This window comes from Triturus cristatus, chromosome 5_1 (assembly GCF_964204655.1).
Source record: "Triturus cristatus chromosome 5_1, aTriCri1.1, whole genome shotgun sequence".
Classification (NCBI taxonomy): domain Eukaryota; kingdom Metazoa; phylum Chordata; class Amphibia; order Caudata; family Salamandridae; genus Triturus; species Triturus cristatus.
Genome location: NC_140587.1, coordinates 718076393 through 718101289, shown reverse-complemented (window position 1 = coordinate 718101289; position 24897 = coordinate 718076393). Strand labels below are relative to the sequence as shown.

At 41.5% G+C, this 24897-nt stretch overlaps 1 protein-coding gene across 1 annotated transcript in view; it reads left to right on the top strand.

The window, feature by feature from the left end:
* DSG4 (desmoglein 4) overlaps positions 1-24897 on the top strand; it is a 109979-nt gene that overhangs the window by 1066 nt on the left and 84016 nt on the right. The gene's annotated exons all lie outside the window — the stretch shown is intronic.

Here is a 24897-nt window from a genome sequence, read left to right as displayed (position 1 = left end):
TATCGTTAACATAAGAACACGAACAGATAATATGTACATAGGGCCACCAAATGCTTTCCTTTAGCCGCAGAAAAGAATATTGACCCCAAGAAACGCTTTGAAAAGGTACTATGTTTCAGCGTGGGGGATTGGAAAGCTGTGGCTGGAGGTCACCAAAGGTCAGATCGGCTTCTAGGTGCCCTTTGGTCTGGAAGAGGTACGATGCGACACTCACGGAACTGTAAAACCGTCTGCAGTGTGTGGTGGCTGTAAAGAGACTTTATTGCTTTATTTCTTTGCAAGATACCGCATCTGCATGCACAGCAATAAACTGACTGTTCGCGCGCACTCTGGACTAAAGAGAGCTTGTGTGTTTTTTAAAGTTACCTGAGTAACGAGCCACGACCTAATGCACGTTTAAAATAAGAGCGCTTGGAAAGAAACTGCAAATGGAGTTATCTTTCATTCGCAGTTATAATATTTCTTTACACCAATAAACTTTTTAGTCAGGTCGTTTTGTTTTTATAAAACTCGTCTGTAGGCTACTTTTTATGAATTTATATGTATGTGTAGGAGCAATGTCAGCACACTCTACATTGTTTGTCATAGTTGTCTGTTGTGTAAGAAATGGGTATTTCTTATCACATTATGCAGAAAGTACCCCAACGAGTTATTCAAATCCTGCTGAAATGTGTGTGTAACCTGCAAATTATAGATTTGCATAGCTACACTCATCCCATGAGAAGAAAATGAAAATAATTGAGTTCAGAAATATTGAAGCTTAATATTTAAATACTACATGACAATTCACTTTATGGTGTTTGGTTTTATAAATGAAAACTAATGCTACATATCAATAACCCATAATATATAATTTGAACAATAATATATGTCATATATGCAAAAACCGCAAGCAAACTTACAATACAAATGCATTCACTGCAGATGCTGGTCTGTTTTGAAATGCAATTGATGTTGTGGTTATGTGAGATGTCATTTGATTGAGCCATGTGCGAATGTTTATGATATACATCTGTAATGTGGAATGACAGTTTGTGATTGACTGCCCCTTGCAATATATTAGCAGAATATTGAATTTAAAATATTGTGATAACAATTTTGTGAAGTCAAGTATATGTAAGTAAGTATAGGTTTACTTACGTAATACCACATCTATGATCATTGCATATATATATATATATATATATATATATATATATATATATATATATATATATATATATATATATAGATAGATATATTCCACCAAAAATGCCCCTGCATTTAGGAACGCACTCCTCCAGCCAGTGATTTTTCCAAACCTTTATTATCAAAAGGAATAGGAACTGCTACTCCGATAATTGCTGTCCTCCTGCCTTACGCGTTTCAGAGCATCGTGCTCTTTCATCAGAGGCATTTGAAAACACACTTAGTACAGGCTCCCACAGTTCCTCTGATGAAAGAGCACGATGCTCTGAAACGCGTAAGGCAGGAGGACAGCAATTATCGGAGTAGCAGTTCCTATTCCTTTTGATAATAAAGGTTTGGAAAAATCACTGGCTGGAGGAGTGCGTTCCTAAATGCAGGGGCATTTTTGGTGGAATATATAGATATATATATAGATATATATATAGATATATATATATCTTCAAGGTACGAAGATGTGGAGTTGGGAATGGTAAATCCGTACTTCGCTGCATATACTTATGTTCATGATATTTTAGTAGTTGATATTCTGGTTACTTTTTTGTGCTGGATATTTTGACCTACGCCCTTTAACAACTTAGAATCTGTGATGCACAGCACTCATTTTCAAAAGAAGAGCACTTTACCATCTGAATCACATAGGAGAGTTTAGATCCTTGCGACCCTAGAGAGGAGCCTCCAGTTCTAACCTTCATTTCAATATTTAAGGCCTTCCGAAGAGAGTCACCTTGGTTCATATGGATGAGATCAACTGTAACACATTAGTGGCAATACTATGTTCCATGCTTCCTGAAAGGCGCATCCAGGCTTGACAAACAGAAGTGGCATGGACATACCTCTCAACTCACCCGCCTTTGGTGGGTAACACATGGCAAGGGGGTTCTCACTCCTGCTCTCCCACCACGTGCCTTTCTGCTGGGTGCAATGGAACAATGACTCTGAACTGTCTACATAAAATGCTAACAACTTGTTCATAAATAACAGATGTTACATCACTCAATTTATCAACCTTTGGCCGGGAAGACAGAAGGCTGAGTCGGGAGTGGGATGTGAACTCGCGATCTGCGCATATGTGCATTCAATTCATTGAGCAATCCTCCCAGCATGGTGCTAGATAGTGTCAAGGCTAGGGAATGAGTGTAGTACAACAGAGACCGTGTATATAATAAAATGGCATTACTAATTAGTCCATCAGACTCTCATAGTGCCAAGATGCGACTCTGGGTGAATGTTGAAATTCCTAAGTTCTCACTCACTCTCTCACTTAAAACTCTATATATCTAAGGATGTAGATGTAGGCTGAAAGGTAACCCAATGTTATACTTGGATAAAAGTTATTGGTAATACCCCATCAAAATTGAGAGTCTCATCCGGAAACCTGTTGTAAAAGGTTGCGAGGTAGGCGTGGAGTTGTCTGGTGATCCTGGTGGTATAGACATGCTGCTCGCATAATGATCCATGGGATTACAGAAGAAACATGGATAATTATTGACATCATCTGGTTTCAGTGAAGCAGCTTGATTTTCTAAGGTGCTTCAATCCCTGTCAGCACAGCCATGTAGTCCACACAGTTTCAAAAGTCACAATGGCATAAACAACAGATTTGTTTCAAAATAGAGATCAACATCAACCAAAATAGAAAAACTAGTTCAAAACCTGGACTTATTATATCCATTAGTATCTGACTTTAGAGTGCCTTGTGTCAAAAGGAAGCTCTTCAACCTTAACTTGCTTGCAAGCACTAAGTGTACAAAAAAATCCAAGACATCCTCACCCACACTTTGTGTTTCTTCTCGAGATGAAACTCCTCAGCAGTATATCTGTTTTCATTGATGGGGGCATGGTGTTGGTGTTGGCTTTTGCGCAGTTATTATTGGAATGTGCATGTAAAATGCTCCCTGTGGCCCACACAGACGTCGATGTGGCTAATGAGATAAAGCAGCATCTGCATGTTTTACTCAATATCAACTGAGCGCAGTATTTAAATCCATTTACTTTGGCAGCAGGTGAGCTGAAAAACAGTTCACTATTTTGTGTTTACTTGGGTAAAACTTAACAAAATATTTTGCAAACAATTAATACATTCAGGGACTTTGCAGAAACTAGTGATGGGTTGATTCAGATCGGTTCCGGCATGTTTGCTGCATGAAACTATCTTCCTAGTATGAAATTATGTGTGTCGCAATCAATGAGGCATCTCTTTCTGCTGAGCTACTTTTGGCTACGCCCTTGTTTACTAATTCACTGAAGGACTGTCCCTGTTACCAGAGCAGAGAACTGACATGACCCACTTGCTCTGATGTCCTACCTCATGGACACCACATGCAGAAAGCTACTTCAGAGAAAATCTGTGTACAAATTGACTGAAAATTACTATTATGCGTGCAGATTCACATTGATACCAACAGGGCAAATGGTTGCCAGTCAAAGAATCCATATGGCCATTATGATCCTGTTATACCAGCCCTTTTGCAATTTGGATCAAGTCATCTGCCTAACAAATCAAAATACTTTCTATCACCTGTACTAAGAAACACGCCAAACCTCCCAATGAATGCGCCTATTATTACCAGGTCTATCCCTGATTGGCGGACTGCTCCACATAACCGCATTCTTGCGAAACTATTTTTAATTAAAGGGGCTTGTTTGAACACTGTGCAACATATGAATACAACTCAACTTATGTTGTCACAGACTACGTGAAAACATACGCGCCGTTCCAATATTGGACTGTGGTGAATTATTGAAAGACCTAAAGTTTGGAATTTGAAAAAATGTAACATTTCTTTAGATAGTTCTTTATTTTTAAATTGAACTGCACCTTCAGAATTTAATGCATGTCTCAATACCTGAGTATGATCCATCGAACATCTGACTTCTGTATGATTTATTGAAATAACAACCGGGATGCTGGATTACGTTGAGCAGAGAAATATATATTTTACAGTAGACTACACCTATCTTTGCTTCAAGGAAAAAATATATTTTCAACTACAGTTATGAAAGGATCCTAAACAAATGTGTCATGTTCTCTGTGTCTCTCTCCACTAATAATCTCAAGTTGCCCGATGACAGGTGTTTTTCTTTTCAATGTCTTAACTTTATAGTGCATGCAGTCACACAATATGTACAGAGTAAAACGATAGTTGGAAGAATGCAAAAAAAATAAACCAATGAAAGAAACACCTTCCAGTAGCATGGTATGCTTTGAGATTACCTCATTCCACTGTATTATTTTGCAGATGCATTTTTAGAGTGCAACATACCTTAGTTGAAGTGCTAATGCAAATTTTCAAGCAGGTAGCACTCTTCTCAGTGGGGCCTCTTAGATGGAAGAGTGTGTGGCTGTCACGTGAACTATGTCAGTAGTGTTCCAATGTTGTGCTGTGACAACCGGAGTTGTATTCTGATCTTGTATGTGTCACTGTACCTTGCTATATGGTGAAGGGTATTGAGTGAGTGACAGGGCACATAAACGTATAGAGGCTTGTACACCGATGAAGAGGAAGTGTGCAAATGTGGTGTGGTGTGTGCACATTTGTGTGTCTGTATGAGCACGAGTGCCATGTCTACTGGTAAGCGTAAGTAGTGCTTAACGCTCTTTATGGGCTGTCCTTGAGAAAAACCAAGTCCTCATTTCTATTGGACTTCCAGGTGATCTTTGATGTTACTTGTCTTTGATGAAAAAGAGTTCCAAAAGATTAAAAGAAGGAACATACGTTTCAACACTTGTCTGAAAGACAGTAAAGAAGGACTAATGTTTCACCTTGTCTGAAATAGCTTAAGGCCATACCTTGGGCCTGCATTTAGAAACTCGGACTGGGCAGAATCTGGTCAGCGTCATTACAGCCCTACTTTGATTCAAACCAATTTTTGTTTCGAAAGGATAAATAGGTGTGCTGAGGTAAAACAGAACCCACCCATTTTGAATGGGCCTTGAGTAATTAGCAGCAGCCCTGCCTAAAAACTACATACATTAGTGATAACTTAATTTTAGTGAGGCAGCGCTTTCTCGTGGCGTGCAGCCAATACATGGGGAATATATTTTCTATATGCATGCACTCACATTGGAAGCACAGATAATGTTGGTCAAGATCAGAATAAAGTTGGTTCACAGCGCTGAGCGGGTTTTACAATTATATCTCGCCCGACCAGATCAGTTACTCCAGTCCTAACTTTATCTTTTCATTTTATATGAGTTAAACAAGAAGGACTACAAGTATCAGAGAGCAGAGAAAAGTATGACTTATTGAACTATTTAGAAGAGCTTATCACAGCAGCCACCTCTGATGTCCACTGCTGGCCAGTATGAGGAAACTGGCATTACTAAGTTTGCCTCCATTTGAAAATATTATAAAATTAGAGCATTTCACGGGCTCTATATTTACTCAATGTGTTTACACAATTACTTAGATGAGCGCAAATGTTTTTATAAACACGATAACATTTATGTGGATATTGCTTGTACATAATATTTTATAAGCTTCAGTCTTAAACTTAAAAACACTGAGTAATTTAATTATGCATGGAGAATGTACACAAGCAGGCCTCTTGTGCAGAGACAGGTCAGTCAAACATCATACCTCAAAATGCTGAGAGAAAAGGAAGCTCAACCCATCAGCAAACGTGGCCATAACCTTAAGCACCAGCCAGCCCCTAACTCCTGCCCTTATTGCATCTGTCTACTCATGTGAGGCGGAATGGTCGCGGACATGATATGAGCGGACATAAGACTGAATAGTTTATTATGTTTTACTAGGGCTATAAACCAGAAGAAGTGGGCCACATTTGTAAATTACAACGTTTCACATAACATTTCGTAGTAAGCATGTAGGGGTGCTTAACAGGGCCTTTATGCAAAGCTATAAGATCGCAGCATCACAGGTCAAAGGGAAGCAGGGTACCACTGGGTTGAGGATGTGCAGAGGAAGTCTGATGCTGTGCATGGTATGCATGAGGGACAAGGGAGTCAATGTGGTTGAGGATGAATAGCTCTTTTCAGAACAGTGGATGGACGCTACTTTTCTATGTTTTAGAATATACCTCATTGATATAATTTACTCATAAAGAGAGAATGGCTAATTCAACTGCTAAGGATAAAACAATTAGATGACCCTAGCAAAATGTGAACCTATGGCTTTTAATTTGACTAGATATGCCCGCAGGAGTAATATTAAACCTCTGAGCCTCTTTACCTGCTGTACCTGGAGACTAGGTGTATCAGATCGTAAGACAGCACGGTGGTCTATAATTCCCTGTAGCGGGACTTGCATGTCTTCAGAAGATCTTAGCTTCTAAGACTGGTGAAATAGCGCAGGCGGTCAATATGTCGACAGGGAAGTAATGTGGTACTCCAGAGGTCATATTTGTCAGTCTTAGTAAGTGAACCTAGTGGAAAAATGTAGCTATTGCAGAAATCCAGATGTAACCTGCTGTTTATAAGTTCTCGTCATGGTAAAAAAGCTCAGTTGATAGACACTACTCAAATCGCATGCATGTAACACGATGGAGATAATTGTGACTCTCTGCAGGTATAAATCAAAGTCCCATTCCCTTGAGGGCCACTGGGTTGAGTGGTAATTAACCCCATTTTTAAGTGCTAAGAAACAATTACGTTGGTTATTACCTTGTATAAAGAGTTGTCTAAGCCTATAAAACATTATATATATTTTGCATTTAAGAGACTTGGACATGTATCATACATGGTGCCCCAGGGGCACTATGGGCGTGTGAACCCACTTTTTCCGGCTCTGGGGCAACTATGGTAATTCACCAGGGGCCACAAACGCTTGTGCGGCTCCTAATGCAATAATGATAGCACTGGAACATATGAAGCTGAAGAGCTATCCTGAGAGGACGTCCACTCAACTGAATGGGAACATGCCCTATGCAAATGAGGCATCACTTTGCCTCTGCGCCCATGCCATATTACAGAGGGTAGTCACAGAACAGCGGGGTACCCAAAATTAACTCGAAGGACTGGGGAACTTATAATACAGACAAACAATGGTCAGATCAGAAAAAGCAACAAGAGGCATAGGAGAAATTAATATATCAAAAGATCTCCAACCACTTTATGGAAAAGAAGAACAATCTCGTAGATTCAATCCACAGTTACGAGGTTAGGGAAGCAGACAAGATTTAAAAAACAGACGATTAAGACACATACACATAATTGCATTTCTGAAAGTTTAGTTACATCAGTTGTAAGCCAGTCTCAAACAACATTCTTATTTACACATTTTATCGAAAAATCTTAGCTCCACAAATGGATAAAGTGATAAAGATGAGAGCTCAGAGTAGGGGCTTATGTGGATAAAGAGTAGAAAAAGGAAAAGAAAAAGGGTCCGGGGCTCCTTTAGACATTTTCTAAAATCCTATTAATGTACATGCACAGATACAAACATGCCCTTAGGAGGCCCACTGATAATGGCCGCAAAAAGATGGAGCACTGTGAGTGTGCCTGCTGAGAACAGCCCCCTGGAGGAGGGAAAGGGGGTTCCTTGGAATCACAGCCACTCACGGCACCCGCCTGCAGGGGGATCTCTAACCCCTTTAAAGTGCAGTAGGGTAGCCGCCTGCACTGTGAAACATGAAGCAGCTTTGTATCAGCTGCTCTATATTTCACTGAATGGTCTGCCCAAAGGGCAGTGCAAGTTCGCGGCTGCCTTTGGGGCAGCACATTCATTGTAATAGGGCGCACTGTCCCTGTTTGCGCTTGGTGCACCTGCTTAAAGATGTACCATGGCGCAAACCAGGATAGTGAGCCCTGACCATTCTGTGTGTTTCATCCATCCTGCTCATTTTAATACAATGAGCCTTCTTTCAGTGTTCAGGGACTGTCCTATGGCCGAGTCAGTCTACAGATATGGCACAGAAGGTTCCAGGCAGATTCAGTAGCTTCCAAAAATCAAAATACTTACTGATTGAATACATTAAAGATACTGTTAGGGCAATATCAACCCACCGGCTGGTCTTTGGTTGAGGTCCGTGATGCCTCAGTCTGGAGTTAGCAAAACAAGATGCCACTCTTTGCTTCCAGCAAAGGAGATATTTGATAGAGTAAAAAGTCACAAGGGCACTTCAGTGCCAAATTCAGCCTTAAGGTACAGGTACTACTAATGATTGCATTGAAACTGGGAGGTAAGACTGAGCGATCTCCATGACCACAATATCAAAAAGTTCTCACAATTCCTGCATCAGGCACCTGAGGAAGCCAGCACATAGCCGCTTTTACCCATGAACCTCTCGGCGTCCAGTACCACATCCGCTTCTCCTTGCCCATCCCCTTGTGGCATCTTTCACTTCGGAACTACTGCCACTGTCATGCATCGTCTCCTTTTTGGCGCTCTGCTTTGTCCACTCTGCCTTGCCCAAGAAAGTGTTACGCTGTCTCCTCTGAAACAGGATCTAATATTTAAACTACGCATTGCAGCTAAAATAATTCAAGTTACTTTCACATGATCCTAGCAAAATCCTACTCAAGTCGCTTTAGTTCTTTATTAGTGAATTATCTCACCTCCTGGGTCAGATAATTTGAATGCCACCGAAGCTGATGTCACCCGTATCCTAAAAGAAATTTGAAAAGGAAAACTAATTTTACGTTTTTACATAAAATATTCCCTCACGTAAAAAAGACTTGCAATATGCGGCATTTCATTAAATTTTGAGAAATGCTCATGAAATTTCACGAAATTACAAGAAACAAACACAAACATTTGCACACCTGTAGGATATGTTGCATTGTTTTAAGAAAGTGCAGATGCACACTAGTACTTTAATCAGATTACAAGTTGGAAGTGGTACAAATATAGCACGGATGCACTGAACGGAATGACTGGACTTAAGCACTTCAGTTTGGACCATCGGATTCTCTCCTGCACTGAAACCCTTCACTTGAACTGCAGTGTGAACTCTAGAGACCAATGTCCATCACCTGCACACATCTGTGAGGATTGGAGGTGGGCTGGAATATTTCCCATCTTTCCTTGCGTGTATCTTGACCATCGTCGCCATGTCTTTCTCTATCCATTCAAAGGCATTTAAACCCAGTGCTGTTCCTTGTGATGAGTCTAGAGTGTGATTGTGCAATGGATGATAACAATTGCCTTCCATGCAACTGAGGACACCAAGGATGGGTTATAATGGAAGGACCCTACCAACGTTCTATTTGGTAAAACAACCTTATTCAAATGAACAATCAGCCGGTGTATTGGAAATCCTGGAAAGGTGAAGGAAAGAGCTGGGTATATAATCTATTAAATAATAATAAGGTTTAATCTGGTATAGAATTCCAAAAGAAATTTTCTGTACCAAAATAATTTGGTAAAAATATATTCTATTATACAATACTCTCTCTAATGCATTGTTACAACTAAGTCAAACTGTTAACTTCCCTCAAAGGAATAAAAGGCTACTTCAACTTGTGTCCTCCAATTCAAGTACCTCTTTAGTTTATAAGATGCTAAATTATAATTCTGATAGTGCAAAATCCAAGACGAAGTTGGCTTGGGAGATGGATTTGATTGTATGCTGGTCTATTGATCTATGGAACAAAATCTGGTTTAAAACTCACAAATTATCTCGAGCAGTTAACATTTTGAACTTTACTTTGTTTACCACCGTTTATTTACTTGTCTTTTCTTGGCCAAATTATGCAAAAATAATTCAATGACCCTTCTACATTTTAGAGGCTTATCTGCTCAATATCAGTGACACATTAATAATCAATGAATAACTAATAATTATATTATTTGAAAGGCACAAAGTCTTCTTTACATCTTGACCCACAAGAGTATTGCTCATGCAGGACTTGTAGTATGTATCGTATGCCATAATAACTATCATGTATTTTTTAGGTTCAGCCCCTTACACATTAAAAAAAATTGCATTGTGGAGAGACAAATGTTAAATCTTTGCTCCAACACAACAAAAACTGTCCTCTTTAAGGTTGCCACTTGTCACTCTATTTTAATCCCAGTCCGATCAAAAGTCATGAAAATAATATACGGCTGCTGCGAGTTCCAGGACCAGGATATATAAGGTTGGTTTGCAAACCAAATAGCATCTGGTTTTGAAGCAGGCAGCATAAAGACCGACTCAACAGGCCAACTACTCCTTCTCTGCAACAAAACACCACTGTATTACAGGAATTCACTATGAGCTAGAGAAGTTTATAAAGCTAGAGGAAAATATTCCAGGTCATGTAGAGCAAGAGGTCTAGCAGCACATCAGCCAAAGTCTATTCGAATGGCTGTAGGTGAATCATTTGATCCATGTTTCAGAGATCCTTCTAATAAGGGTTTCAATAATCCAGCAGAGATGTAGGTGAGTGTTGTTGAAAGTGGGTCATCTAAATCAAAAAAGGGAGTTGCCTTTGTAATTACACCTATAAACACCTCCTAGCTGCTTCCATCGTCTGACTGAGGGCCTTGTCAGAGCAGGTGCACAAGCCTTCCTCAAGGCTTTCGAACCACGCCCTAAATGCACGTGTGTTCTGAGAGTATCGACAAGATTGTTCGGTCGGACTTGCTTCCCAAAAATCAATGACTTGATCTTTTCAAATGTATATGTCTGTTTGTTAATACTGATGAAATTTGCTGACTTGACAGACTTGGGCAGTGAAGGCCTCATCTTCACAGATCAGTGAGGTCCTGCAGCAGCAGTAGCAATGCCCATGGCTGCTCTGCTCCTTATTGTTGCAATGCCTAACAAGTGTTAAGTAGCGCGTATATGTATCTAGGCTTTAAGGCAATAGTAAATTGCCCTATGGCCAAGTCGACCAACACATATGAATGGTGACACAGAGCAATATGAGGATGGCATCGACTTTGGGTTTTTACAAACTGAGTCAATTATGAAGAAGCAAATTAGAGGGAAGAGGTATAACCGGTATCCAAACAAGTGAAGTACCCAACATAGAACCTCCCTATCACCTAATCCAAGTTATCCAACATTATGGTAATAAAAATGATATGCAAAATGGACATGAATTTTCAAGCGTAATTGTTAATGAATATTCCCAATGATCATCTAAACCCCATGGACCACGAGAACCCTTATTCGAGGACCCCTCTTTTTGAATCGGCACAAGCAGAAATATTTAGTTGTTTCTGTGACTCTAAGTAAAACATCAAAATATATTCATAATCAAAAAGCAGCACTAGAATATTTGCTTTCTTTGAACTATTGGGTTTAGGAGACCTATGAAAATGTGTTTATTAGTGGACATTGAAGGATCTAGACAATGGGAAAGCAGGGAAAATCTTGAGATCCTGCAGAATGTGATATAGGAGGAGCAGCAGTGAACAGAAGGAAAAGTCTGGTACTATGACATGAGTCCATTGAAGGCAGATCCTGACAGAGAAACTGTTGGAGCTTTCACTGGTTAGCATCACTTTTTATTTTGTGTTTGTCACATCATTGATTCCCTCCATCTATTCCCTCATCTAAAACTTATCGTTTTGATCATGAAAGTCATTCTCTCCCGTGACTTTCTTTCCCAAAAACTTAACTGGTGCTCTGCCCATTCTGTTAGAGGCAAGAGTATTTGAGAGAGAAAGGCAGATGATTAAAAAATGTGTTTACACATGTTGTGCAAGCCACATCAGAAAGCCAATAGGGGCAGGATTTGTCAAACTGAGTGTAAGGCACACAGGGAATCCTACATATGTGGGCCTTATTTGCCTTCTTGCGTGATTATTCAAACTGATAAGGGGGCATTTACCTGACATCGCACTAACCAAAACCCAAGAATTGGTTTTCAGGAAAAATGATAATGATCTCATCTGAGGTTTACAAAAAAGAGGGTACTGTTGATTATAGGCCTTTTGGTGGGGAGACTAAGGGAAACTCAGCTGCCCACAGTGCTTAAGGTTTTGACGGCTGGGGGTGTACAGCAGAAGGAGGCTGATGGGCCAGAGTATGTGGATGATGATGTATCGGGAGGTCAAGTCTGACAGAAGTCCCTCCTCTATGTCTACAACAAACAGGGGCATGAAACTAAAGTACCTGAAACAAGCACTCAGTATGAGGATATTTTACATTAAAACTTGAACATATACACAACACACTTTTCAAGTGTGGCATAGGACCAAGATACAGCAGTGCAGAAACATTACCCCTACCAATACACGGGTATATAACACTGAGGTCTCAATTTTGTCACTAGTACTTCAATCACCCTCAGTAGAAGCGATTGGGTGACATCATATCCTCTAAGTGAGAGGTTAAGAACCAGTCAAAGAATTACAATTTTTGCCGCAAGGCAATATAATCTTGTTCCTTCCCTATGTCCCTAGTTGGTTGGTCTTCCCAATCCAGCATTGGGACCAGCATTGACGTGTACACATAAGACTGTATGTATTTGTGTAACAAGTCTTACAGAGCACAATCCTCACGACATAGAAACAGAGATCAAAGGAGCAACTCATAAGAGCGCTGTGCAGCAAGACAAGAAAAATCTGGAGAAACCCTCCCAAATGAAGTGCAGAAATGTAGTCTTTAGTTGAAACCCACTACAGAACCAGATCGGCGTGGGAGATAATGTCAAACAAATTGTTGTATGTGGTATTGAATATGCCTTGTGGCACTCGATTGTTTGACATGTTCCTTCTATGATAGAAAGGAATGGGACCTAGCAAGGATTGTCCGCACATAGCTTCTGACTAGGGACAAGTAGGCATCCCACGCACGCTTCAGTTGCTGACCTAGAAACACACCCAATTGCACAACAGAGGAAACCTGATCCTTGAAGTAGGAAGTGGAAGGAGGGAGAGGTGGGTGGGGCGCAGAACAATTATTCACCAAGAGTCACATTAATTGCTATGTTCAAGTCCTGCTGTGCACCAACTTATTGCATGAGTAATGGGGGAGGTTATTTTAGAGCAAATATTGTGGCATGAACCAAGAAGCTGGCAGTCAGTGGTCTGCAGATTCAGCATCAGCAAATCATGCAAACCAGCAGCCAGGGTGTCTGGATACTCAATTGTAGTCTATTGAGCATACAGAATGGTGACTCATGCAGGGATACCTAACATGACACATGACTCCATCAATGAAAAACCTATATTTTTTCAAAATTCACCCTAACTGTGTTTCAAAATCATAATCGCTAAAGTGGAAGAAATTTCGGTTGGTGTCTTGTCCCCACAAATACCCACGGCGGCTGTCACCCAGAAAATCTACTGGACATCCGGCCTTCTCAAATGGCAAAAAAGCAACACGCAACCATTTGAGAAAAAAGCAAAATTAATGTAAAAATTAAGGGTCGTCCATTCTTTTTTTTTATTTTGGTGGGACAGAGACCTAGATCTATTATTTTAAATAACAACTTGCCTGTGTACAGAGTTTTCATATAAAGTTTAGTCCCGCAAAGTGCTGTACATAACAGGAATTCCTAGTACCCAAGTCAAAGATGTGCATTTTGTTAATCTCATTAGGATAAAAGGCTGAGTCAGCAGGACGAAATGCTGAGTCTGCCCTACCAGATTATAAACTTGCCAACGCAGATTAGCTATTTTGTCAGTGTATGTGAGGGACAAATATTTAGTGTATTAACATTTAACACCAGGAAAAATTCTTCTGTTGCTTATTTTCCTGAAAAGCACATACTCTTAGACCCAGAAAACGTACTTTATGTTACCTGCCTATATGTGCCTTATTGTGGTCTCTACCGGTCAAAAAATAGAAATGGCAAATTAATTAACTGGGTGGAACACTGATGGCGATTGGCTAAATTAAGGTTAAGATTAATGTTGAAGGTCGGCGGTCATTCATTTAATTGGATAGAAATTTTTCGAGAACTTCCACTCTTCATGCAACTCCTCCACCTTCTCCACCAAGCCTTTTTGGCATTTCTAGGTCACTGACCTTGGGTGAGCCTGTCTGTCTCATCATCTCTGAGGGAAAGCTTTACAGCGATGAGCTTTTTAAATATCACTATAAACTGAGGGCAGAGAATGAGGTGTGTTCAGCTTTTCTGCTGAAGTTGCAGAAAGAAGCTTGGAAGCAACACAGAATAAATGCATAGATAAAATGAGAATAATACCCTCAATTCATTAGGCTTGGTGAAACATAATTGTATGCCTCTTTTTCAGCATTTTTATGACCGGTTGAATGGCCCTATGATATTATCAATAACTTTTCCATATGTTTATGGCAAATTTAATGCTGCAAGGAGCAATATTTAGTATGTTATAGAAGCACACGGTCAGTTCTCCGTTGGTAGGAGGCATAACAAACTCAAAAGTGTGGTATGTAAAGACATGACAAATCGTAGCAAAGAGAAACTCTCTTTTTTTTTACTGTCCACGATTCACACTGTACCAGAGCCCTTTTAACATGGTCATCCTGCACTCCTTTAGTGGGATGGGCGTTCCCAGCTCTAGGTTCCACTTCTGGAATTAGGGTCAACCACTGTTTATATGTAGGATAATTCAGTGCTACACTATCAATGATCACACCACACATATTTTAAATGAAACCTGCTCCTCCTTCATTGTAGACTCAATGGTGACTTCCTGACGTTCAGCACAGGGGTGAAAACCCTGGCAGCCTACAGTAAATGATATCTTGTAGACCCAATTCAAGACACATCTTGAGCCTCGTATGGCTTCATGCTCAAAGTCCCATCAAGCAAGGCCCATCAAACAGGACCAACTGGTTCAGCACATTTACTCAGGTTACCCTATAAATTGATATTCAAGTTGAGTCATGCTTTAGAAACACTCATAACTACACAAATACTCCGGATGCTGGAAAGAAGGTTTTGCTGACTAAGCGAGTGGTTGATATCATAGACAGAGTACTTCACATAATGAACCATCTCTTGGCACTTCGGGTAACTTTTATGCATATTTTCCTGTATACATTGTTATATTTGGCAATATTTAGCAAACATGAAATGATGTTTATTAATGTAATCTAAATATTTGAAATGAATCTTACTCATGCAAAAATATTTGTGTGAGGCATTAGAATTATGGATTCAGTTACCATGACATTTTCACCAGCTCTATCTAGAACAGCACACACATACTGTTCAGCAAAATAGAATGGACATGTCTGTGTTATGGTTGAGAAATGTGGTTCTAGAGATTATAGAAGAAGAGACAAAAGAGATGGGCACCTAACTCTGGAGTTATTAATTCACATCCGATGTCCATCTGAGCTGGTGGGCTGAAAATGTTCTATGGCTTGCAGTTTCAATCTGTTGACAATAAGATGAGTTTAGCTGTGTGCCGTCGCAACCTCAATTTACACTATGTGATAAGAGAGTTGAGAAATTTAGAGGTATAACCTGAGGATCCACTCACATACACTAGTTTATCATGCGAAATCACGAGGAATCTTGCAATGCACCTCATTGATAAATGAGGCCAGCACAGAGCAAGCATCACGTGGCCCCTATGGCAGCCATCTTTGTTTGGGGAGGACCAGATATAACAAACATGCATCGTGTGAAATCCTTTCTCCAGAATAGCCTACAGGCCGGCCATAGGGTTAATTATAAAATATTCTCTGACGCCTCACAGGATGTATGGTCATTAATACCAACAGGAAACCAAAAACCAGCATTGGCATAGCCAATAGGTCTCGCCTTTGGGACCTTATAAGTGTTTAGCCATGCAACAGTTGCATAACTAAATACTTATAAGGTCCCAAAAGCAAGACCTATTGGCTATGCCAAGCGGCCGTGCAGCCGCAAAAGTGATCTCGATCAAACATCAAAGCGGCCGTGCGGCCGCGAAAGTGAAAGTAATCGTGGTCAAGCGCGGCGCGCGCGTCTGCGCACACGCACTGTAGCTCTAGGCTGGCCTGGTAGCACTTTTTGGAGCCCTCTCAAAAAGTCTCGCCAGACCAGCGCATGCGCTGGGTCAGGCGAGGCCTAACCACTCACCATAACTACTCTGATTTTTTTAAGGTGATGGGAGAGTGGTCAAGGAGTGCTGCAGGGATGAGAAATTTGGTTAGCGGTGTTGTAGAACAACTGGCTTATGGCTTTTCTGAAATACACTAAGGTGCATTATTGGTGACATGGTCACACTCGAGCGCACCATTTTTCCTTACGTTTTTTAAAAGCTGGTGATGTCAAACATCTCCCTCATTGTGTAAACATTTGCTTAGCTACAAGAATAACATTTTACATCTTTCTGATAGATTTGTTTCTCTCTCTTGCAAGTGAATATGAAAAAGTCCTACACAAGATAGAAGAATGCAGCATAACCGGAAATACTGGGAAGTTTGGCTGTTGTGCACGAATGGATTTTTGTGTGAATAGCCAGGTTATATCAATTTGAGTGATGACACTGAGGTCGTGGTTCTTCAAGAAAAAATGCAACAGTGGCCTTAACTTTTCCCGCCGTAGGCATGTGGTGATGGAAGAAGTCATTGACTCCCACCTGATTACATAAGCTAATAATAGCGCATGCTTTCTGAGCCCAGAAGGCACAGAGTGTAGTGGGATGCTCGTACCTTGGGTGATATCATGTTTCTGTCTTTTCCGAGAGCAGAAGAGTGCCATGCACTCAGTTTTTGCACCCAGTCAACAATATCCAGTCTACTGTGGTTCAATACCTTTATCTGTTTATCCAAACAAGCTTTGGCTTTTAACCCTCAACCTTCTGCCCTAGAACATACCCTTGCTCCTTATAAGGACCCACATTCCATATATGCACCCACTCGCATTCACTCACTCACGCCCACTTGCCTACTCACTCATTCACTGAGACTCTAAGACACCAGTCTTATTCTAAGGCACTCATTCACACTTTCTCGCTTGCATATTCACTCACTTGTCACTTATTCACTCTGCCTTTCACTTATTCTCACTAGTTCTAACTCACTCACCCACTCTTACTCACTCACATGTGTGTAATATTGTACAATCATCTCTCTGTGCTGAGCACTGAATCCTTACCTCTGTGTTTGAGGACACTTTGTTGGTTGTATCCAGTGCCTGGGGCTTATTAAGTTCAAAGCATTGTACTAAGCAGCAATAACACACATTTTCAGACCCCTATTCGTTGCTGCCTTTATGCGATTCGCATAATTTTGGTGTTTGTTACAAGCAGGAAGTATAGTCGTAAGGCAGGTGTTGTATGGTATCATTCATGCACCATTATGTGTGTGCACGCTGTGTCTTTGGTTCTTGTGCACATCTCAAATCGAGAGCATCAATAAACACCAGAAGCCATGCTTTTACGGAAAGCCTATCCGCTGGCACTATGCAGTAATTTGTACAATGTTATGTCAATGTCAACCAAATATTTGTTTGTCTTTGAAATGGAATGTGGCTGGCATCATGGCATGAATTAAAGCATTCTGAGACCCACACTCCTTCCAAGAGATGAGATGAATCTAACTGCTAACCAATATGTAATAGAGCCTTATAACCAGCCATAGCAGGTTATACTGGCCATTAAAGGCCCACTCCAGCATTCGGCTCAGGCTCTTTACAAGGGAGTGGAACTTTAATGCCGGTATAGCCCAGCTACATAGGGCTATAAGGCTATTAGAACATTCCGCCCCTAGAGGGCGAAATGTTCTAACAAATAAAACAAAGGCCTTACGGAGCCCCAAGGGATTGAAATCTCCTTGGGCTTCGTGATGTCTCTGTACACAGCAAAGACTGTGAATCATAAACATTCGAATGTTGGAGCTACGGGCTTCTACCAGTCACTAGAAGCTCAGGGCACTCCATTGTATTCAATGGAGCGCTCAACATTCCAATGTTTTAATAACCTTGAAGACCAGCTCAAGAGTCATAGTCCAGAGACGATATGGACCAAATGGGACACGGCATGGAGAACCTCGGCCTAGATGTGCAGTATGACCCAATGCTTCATGCACACTGAGGGCCACATGGCCCCTGCACTGCCGTCATCCCTGGTCCAATGCCTGAGACTTCTCCAGCAAGGCAAAGTGCGTGCATGGAGCTTCACTACCATGTATGGGGAGAGGAACTGTAAAGTCTGAGTCTGTGAGGAGACTGAATGAAACTGCGACAGCTGATTCTCAGCCTGAGGGTCTGCAGGCCTTTGCATGCAAACTGGCAACAAGGCTCTGTTTTTCCCATAGAGTACATATTAGGTTTTTCTTCAGATATGGATATAAATCCATCCTCTGCACTGCCTACTGCTTTTGTTTTCCCAGGCTCTGGAAAAAGGCCTCAATCCTACCCCTGCTGAAAAAACCTAACCTAGATGCCTTGGAACCCTCTAATTTTGCCCCATATCCAGGCTCCCATTACCCGCCAAAATGGTAGAAAAGGCCTTAAATACACAATTGTCCGCCTTTCTTCTCAGATCGCAGACTCTAGATGACACACAGTATGGTTTCAGAAGTGGCCATAGCACAGAATCAGCACTTCTGAAAATAATGGATGAGATCAGGAGAGCAGTAGATTCTGGAGGAAGGGCAGCCCTGATTTTACTGGATCTCTCCGCGGCCTTTGACACGGTCCACCATCAGCGTTTGCTGGACCGGCTCTGGGCTTGCGGGATTCAGGGCAAGGCCTGGAGTCTCATAAAATCATTTCTCACTGACAGATCCCAGGTGGTTTCCATGGGTGAGTTCTGTTCTAAACCATTTATCCTGACTTGTGGAGTTCCACAGGGCTCGTCCTTGAGCCCGACCCTGTTTAATGTCTATGTGTCCTCTCTGGCCCCCATTATTAAGACCTTGGGTTTTGATTTAACATCCTATGCTGATGATACGCAAATTGTGGTATCCGTGCAGCCTGGTCAGGAGGACAGCTTGGCAATCAGATTTCATGATTGTATGATGGCAGTGAGTCACTGGATGGCGGAAAACTGCCTGAAATTGAACTCCGAAAAAACAGAGGTCATGGTATTTGGAAACGCCCCAACCTTTTGGAATACTAAATGGTGGCCAGTCAGTATGGGAAACTTCCCATCCCCAGCCCCAAAAGTAAAAAACCTGGGAGTAATTGTAGATGATAAGCTGAATCTCGGGGCCCAAATAAATTCAGTCTCTTCGTCTACATCTTTCGTTCTGCGGACTGTGAAAAAAATTCTGCCTTTCCTGCCTACAGGAAGCCAGAAAACAGTGGTCTCCGCCTTGGTGATGTCAAAATTGGACTACTGTAATAGTCTCTATCTGAATATCCAGGAACGTTTCTTGAATAAACTACAGAGGCTGCAAAATGCAGCAGCCAGACTATTGACCAGGACCCCTAAATTTGCACCCATATCGAAAGAAATTCAGAAACTGCACTGGCTTCCAGTCAAGAAAAGGATACTTTTAAAAACATTGTGCACTGTTTTTAAGGCTCTCCATGCGACCGGACCTGTCTATCTGCAAAAGCACCTAAAATGGTACATACCCTCTAGAGATTTCCGCTCTCGGGGAGCGAAATTGGCCGCTATCCCCAAGGTAAATAAACTCTCTTGGGGAGGCAGAAGATTTGCTGTAGGGGCAGCCAAGGCCTGGAACGCCCTTCCGGCCCAGCTTAGAAACCTGACAGACCTGCTGTCTTTCAGAAGGGCATTAAAGACATGGTTGTTCACCCTCTAAGGCATGCGCTTTCTTCTATCCTGCTCTCTGTAACGTAGCTATTAAGATTGGTAATAGCGCCAGGACACCCTTGGGTAACCGTTGCGCTTTATAAGTTAATTTAACATAACATAACATAACATAACATAACATAACATAACATAACATAACATAAAAGAATAAGTATTGGAGACCAATATTTTTCACAGAGGCCACAAACCGGTGTTCCTGAAAGTCATGGTGCCATATAACAAGGCGGCTTAGTTTTGATTCCACCTCATGCCTCTTTCTTCCACCACATTACACTTTCAATTACTTTATCTCACTCTTTCATGTACTTTTTCATCAGTTCTTTCTCCATTTGTCTTTGTTTATTCTGCATTTCTATTTCTCCGTCTTTCTCTCTTTTCTGCATTTCTCTCTCTTGCTCTGGATCAAAGCCTAAGGATAAAAAATACGTAATTGTTCCCAAAAATGAATGCCGGTGGATCCCTCCTGCAACCACAGGCTCAAATTAAGCACTGATCCCCTGAGACTGCATTACAGTGCCAATTCTCTGACAAACTGTGAAGCAAAGGAAACAAAGGATAGAAAGTTACATCTGGACACCCATAAATGCATCCTTCATGTCAATGGATGCTAGGAAGTTGCAAGGAGAGACCATGGAGGTCATATTGAAAAGCAAGGGGCTTATTTATGAGCCCTTGCATCACATATATGCTTCCATTGCATCACTTTTTGTGACGCTGTGGCGGCGTAAATAATGCGCCACGTTGCAACATATTTACAAAGTGATGCATCTAGGCAGATGCGTCATTTTGTATACCCCTGCGCTACATTATACCTGCGTCAGGTATAATGTATGCAGGGTGGGCGTCCCCCTGCATCAAAGCCTCGTAGAAGTAGCGCATTGAAACATATAAGATTTCAGCGTGCCACTTCTAGGACGCCATTGCGTCAAAATCTTACAACTGCCTCATGGCAGGCGTAAGGGTGACACAGGCCCTTTCAAAAGGACCCATTGCTAGAGTTGCGTCTGTTTTTAGACACACTCCAGCAATGCGCCACTTTTGCGCATACAGATATGTCAGAAATACTGACGTATCTGTAACTCCTTGCGACATGATGCATCAAACAGTAAATATGACGCATCAATGGTGTCGCAAGGATGGCGTACAGAGAAGTGTCACATTGCTGCTATACCTCATAAGTAACCCCCCAAATAGTTGACCAATTAATTCACATCCTGCACTGAACACAATCATCTAGCCACTTGCTCTGGAAGAAGAATGTGCACCGCAGCACCTAAGGGCAATGCGGCCTGCACCTCATCCCGCAGGCCCTGCTGTTTCCAAGCACACTTAGACACAAGCATCTGCCTGAGTAGGAAACATAATTCAATATGGAAATCCTTCCTTAACCCAATGGGGTGTGATGCCAGAGTTCCAGAAGTCTAAAGAATACTGCTGTCATCACAAGAGGGTCCAGGAGAGCCCAGAGATAGAGCAGCATGTGTGACTTAGGAGACGTGTTCAAGTACTGAGACTTGAGATTTCGGTACTAATATTGGTCCCCCAAAATGAGCATGTGACTGAAAATGCCGCCTTCTAGAAACCAGAGATGTAAAAGAGAGAGAGAACGTCTGCAAATGATTAAGAATGACCATTATAAGCTCCTGTTTTAAAGGTGGCCCACTTATGATGTTTAATGTTGATTTTTAAATTTCACTTAAGGTTGTTGTTAAGGGTGAGTCTGGATCCACAGGGAAGTTTTCATAAATCGCATTAATATGCCATAGTTGTTAGTATTACATTTCAATTTTTTAGAGTAGTGAAGAAGCCTGACAGGTAGGTAGTGGGGTGGGGTGATTCAATTCATGAAAGTGTTGATAGTGGCCACTAGATGGTTCTTAGCATGCTTATACTAATGACAATTATTATTATCGGCTGAATACCCAGTTCTGCATACTGTGCTTCAACCATATTATTGTTTTGTTTGGAAGAAACAGAAAATAAATACAATTTCTTTAAAACATATTTGACATTGTACATTTGTAAAGGGTCAGGTAGATTACATAATCGTTCCACAGTTAGCGGATTTACTTTCAGTTATTCTGTCAAATCTGCTCATCTGATGGTCTGGGCAGGTTCTAAGTCACAAGGGAATGGGTATGATGACTGGAGCCCTTAGCTGAAGATAAAAACTGCAGATAAGTACAGAAATGATCTGTGGCTAGGTAGTAGCATGGCGTGGCAGACTTCAGAAGGGATGTTCATGGAGTCCAGTACAGGATTCAAGAAGGTATTTCCACTGTGCAGGGGTTTAATATGTGGCCCCACATCTCCTGCATTGCAGGGGGCAACAAGGTCCTGGTCCTAGAGCCACCTGTTTTCTTCATCCTAAACTTCTGTCTGGGTGAGACTGGAGGGCCCTGCCATATACTTTGCGAGAGGCCTTAGAGACGCACAAGGCCCCGGCTGATGCCAACCTGGGAGAGAAAAGAGATTACACAGTACTGTAAAATCAGGTTAGGAAAATAATATTTTCTCAGGAGACAGCTTACTCAGTGCCGCTGTGCCTTCTTGGTCACCTAGGAATCGAATGGCAGCTTTTTGCATGAATCCTGCAAGAGTGATATACAGAAGCCAGGACTGAATTTGGTTTTGGAGGGTTCTCGGTGAAGAGAGCAAATTCGGTTTTTGTTGTGTTAAATTTGTGGTCTTTGGCCTATTGATGATGTATAATACCCTAAGTGATCACAAAGCACCTCGGCGTTCCATGTAGAAAAACAACCCAAATACGTTTTGTGATGGAAGTTTGTGAAACCCTGTAAATGACAAGGAGGGAGGGGGATGGGAATATCTCCATTTGGACTTCTTGGAATGCTATATGAAGGCTGCTACAGCAAGTCCCTGAACTGAGAAGCAAAACATTTAAAAAAGGAAGAATGGAAGATGGAGAAGATGATGCATTGTGCTGAGCACACCCTCCACAAGAGCATTGAAATGTGGCTTCTCGATCCTAGTCCTCCACCCTTAACAAATGCAAGACCTGACAAGAATGAAACCTGATGCTCCATGCATGAAGAGTGGTCTCTGCTGTTAGTTCCCTGCAGGAAAGGTTTGAGAAGGGCATTGAAGTCATTCAGGGACTAAAAGCAGTAGATTTCATATACTTTATATATTAATTGCTATTGTTACATTAAATCTTTTTCACCCACTCCTGCCACTTCTGTGGCACTGATATTGCTCAACCTACTCTACTTCGTTGTACGCATAACATGAATGGATCAATAAAATTGCGTATGTGAATCCGTATGGCATATAAGGAAAGACTTTGATGTCATGGATGAGGGTTTGAGTGGTGTTCTGAATTGCACAGACCTACGCAAATGTTCTTATTTGTACCTGAAGCATAGATACTATCCTCTAACCAAAGTGTTTCAGCCAATAAGGTCATTTTTTTTATTGGATAACCAAAACAAACATGGAGTTGACTAACCATGCCTGCAATCGTTGATGTCTTTGGTTCATGGATGTTGAAGTCCCTTACAGCCAAAGAGAACATATTTGGATACATTTTAGGCTGTAGAGACTCATGCTGAGAATGAACAGTCTAATGTTACTATGTGAAAGACTCTGGGATAGGTCAACAGCAGTGCTAAGTTTGTAAAAGAATATATGCCGGGCCAAAGTTTTCTTAGTAGCCTGCCAACAGTGCGGCCAAATGTCAGGGTTGCTGAGTACCAAGGCAGCTTAGTCTTGATCCCATCTCATGCGTCTTTCTTCTACTACCTTCCACTTCATATATCTTTATTTCACTCTTGCAGGTTATTTTTTATCCCCGAAGTCTCATTTTATCAATGATTTCCTATGTTTCTCTTCCCTCTCCTTTACTCCTTGTCTGTCTTTCTCTCACTTGTCCTGGATCAATTTATTATGATGAAAAAAAAAGTGTTGGTGGCCCCCACCTGCAATAACCAGCTCAAATCAAGCACTGGTCAACAGAGTTTGTGACCTGAGAATTCTGAAACGTTAGGTGCCGGGATCTAGAGCCGTCAGGGCAGTATCACTCAAACGGATCTTAGAAGGTTAGAAAGACTATATCAATGAATTGCTAGGTGCCAGAGAGTTTACCACTGATTTTAACTGATTAGTAGAGATACATTGCAAAAGTCAACTTGTCTCCACTTTCACTCTGCAGCGTGGCGTGTTCAAATGAGCCATCCATTGGTGATAGAAGATGTGCCACAAGGTGGTAGAGAGATGTTGAGTGCACAGTGAGAGTGCAATTTGAGGGGAGGATGTAAACAGATGCTGGGGCATTGGTCCACAAGCAGTGTTAGGAAAGAATGGCATAAACATATATGAGAACATGTTAATGAGAAGTTGATTTCTGCATACAGTCTCTTTCCTGCCTAGCTCATCACCTTTGTGCAACTAACTGAATGAGGACAGATCTTCTGAGACCAGAGATGACTTGCTTGAAAGCTGTGATGAAGCCTAATTGATCTTCACTAGTCAAGCATATTAAATTCTGAGACAATTCAGAGATCCCAATTGAGACAGTGTGGAAAGATAGAGCTGTCCCGCTCTTTGAATACCTAAGGAGAATTTCCTTAGTTAACTGGTGAAAAGGAATGTGTCCTTGTGTGGGGTGTCTTGTATTGGTGGATAATATAATCGTCTTATATTTCTACCACGAGAGTCATGAACCCCTGCTTATCCCTCTAATGTGGGGTCGAGGATGGCACCTGCAGGGTCATGGCTGCTCCCATTACCTTAAAAATAAGTTCATTAAGATACTAGTTGGTTGATGTGACATGACTGGACCTCCGGCATCAGCAGAGTCTTGACACTCAGCAAACCCCTCTTTATTAAAGAAGCCAGAACTAACTACAATACATTGCTTGCTTGTTCACTTGCTCACTGCTGCAGCCTTCACCCTGAATAGGTGCAGCTGGAGGTGGGACCGTTTATGAAGCCAATTTCCCATTGCAATGCTGACAGAGCTGAATTTGAAGCTCCGTCTACCAATCCCTGGATGACCACTTCCTCAGCCTCTGAGCTGTGGAAGAAGCTTCCTAACACACGCTATTACATCAGGCAGCAAGACAGCTTCTTGTGTTGAGTATCATTCAATTTGTGCATCACATGGTCCACATCAGGCGTGGTGCCTGCACAGCTCACTCCACTA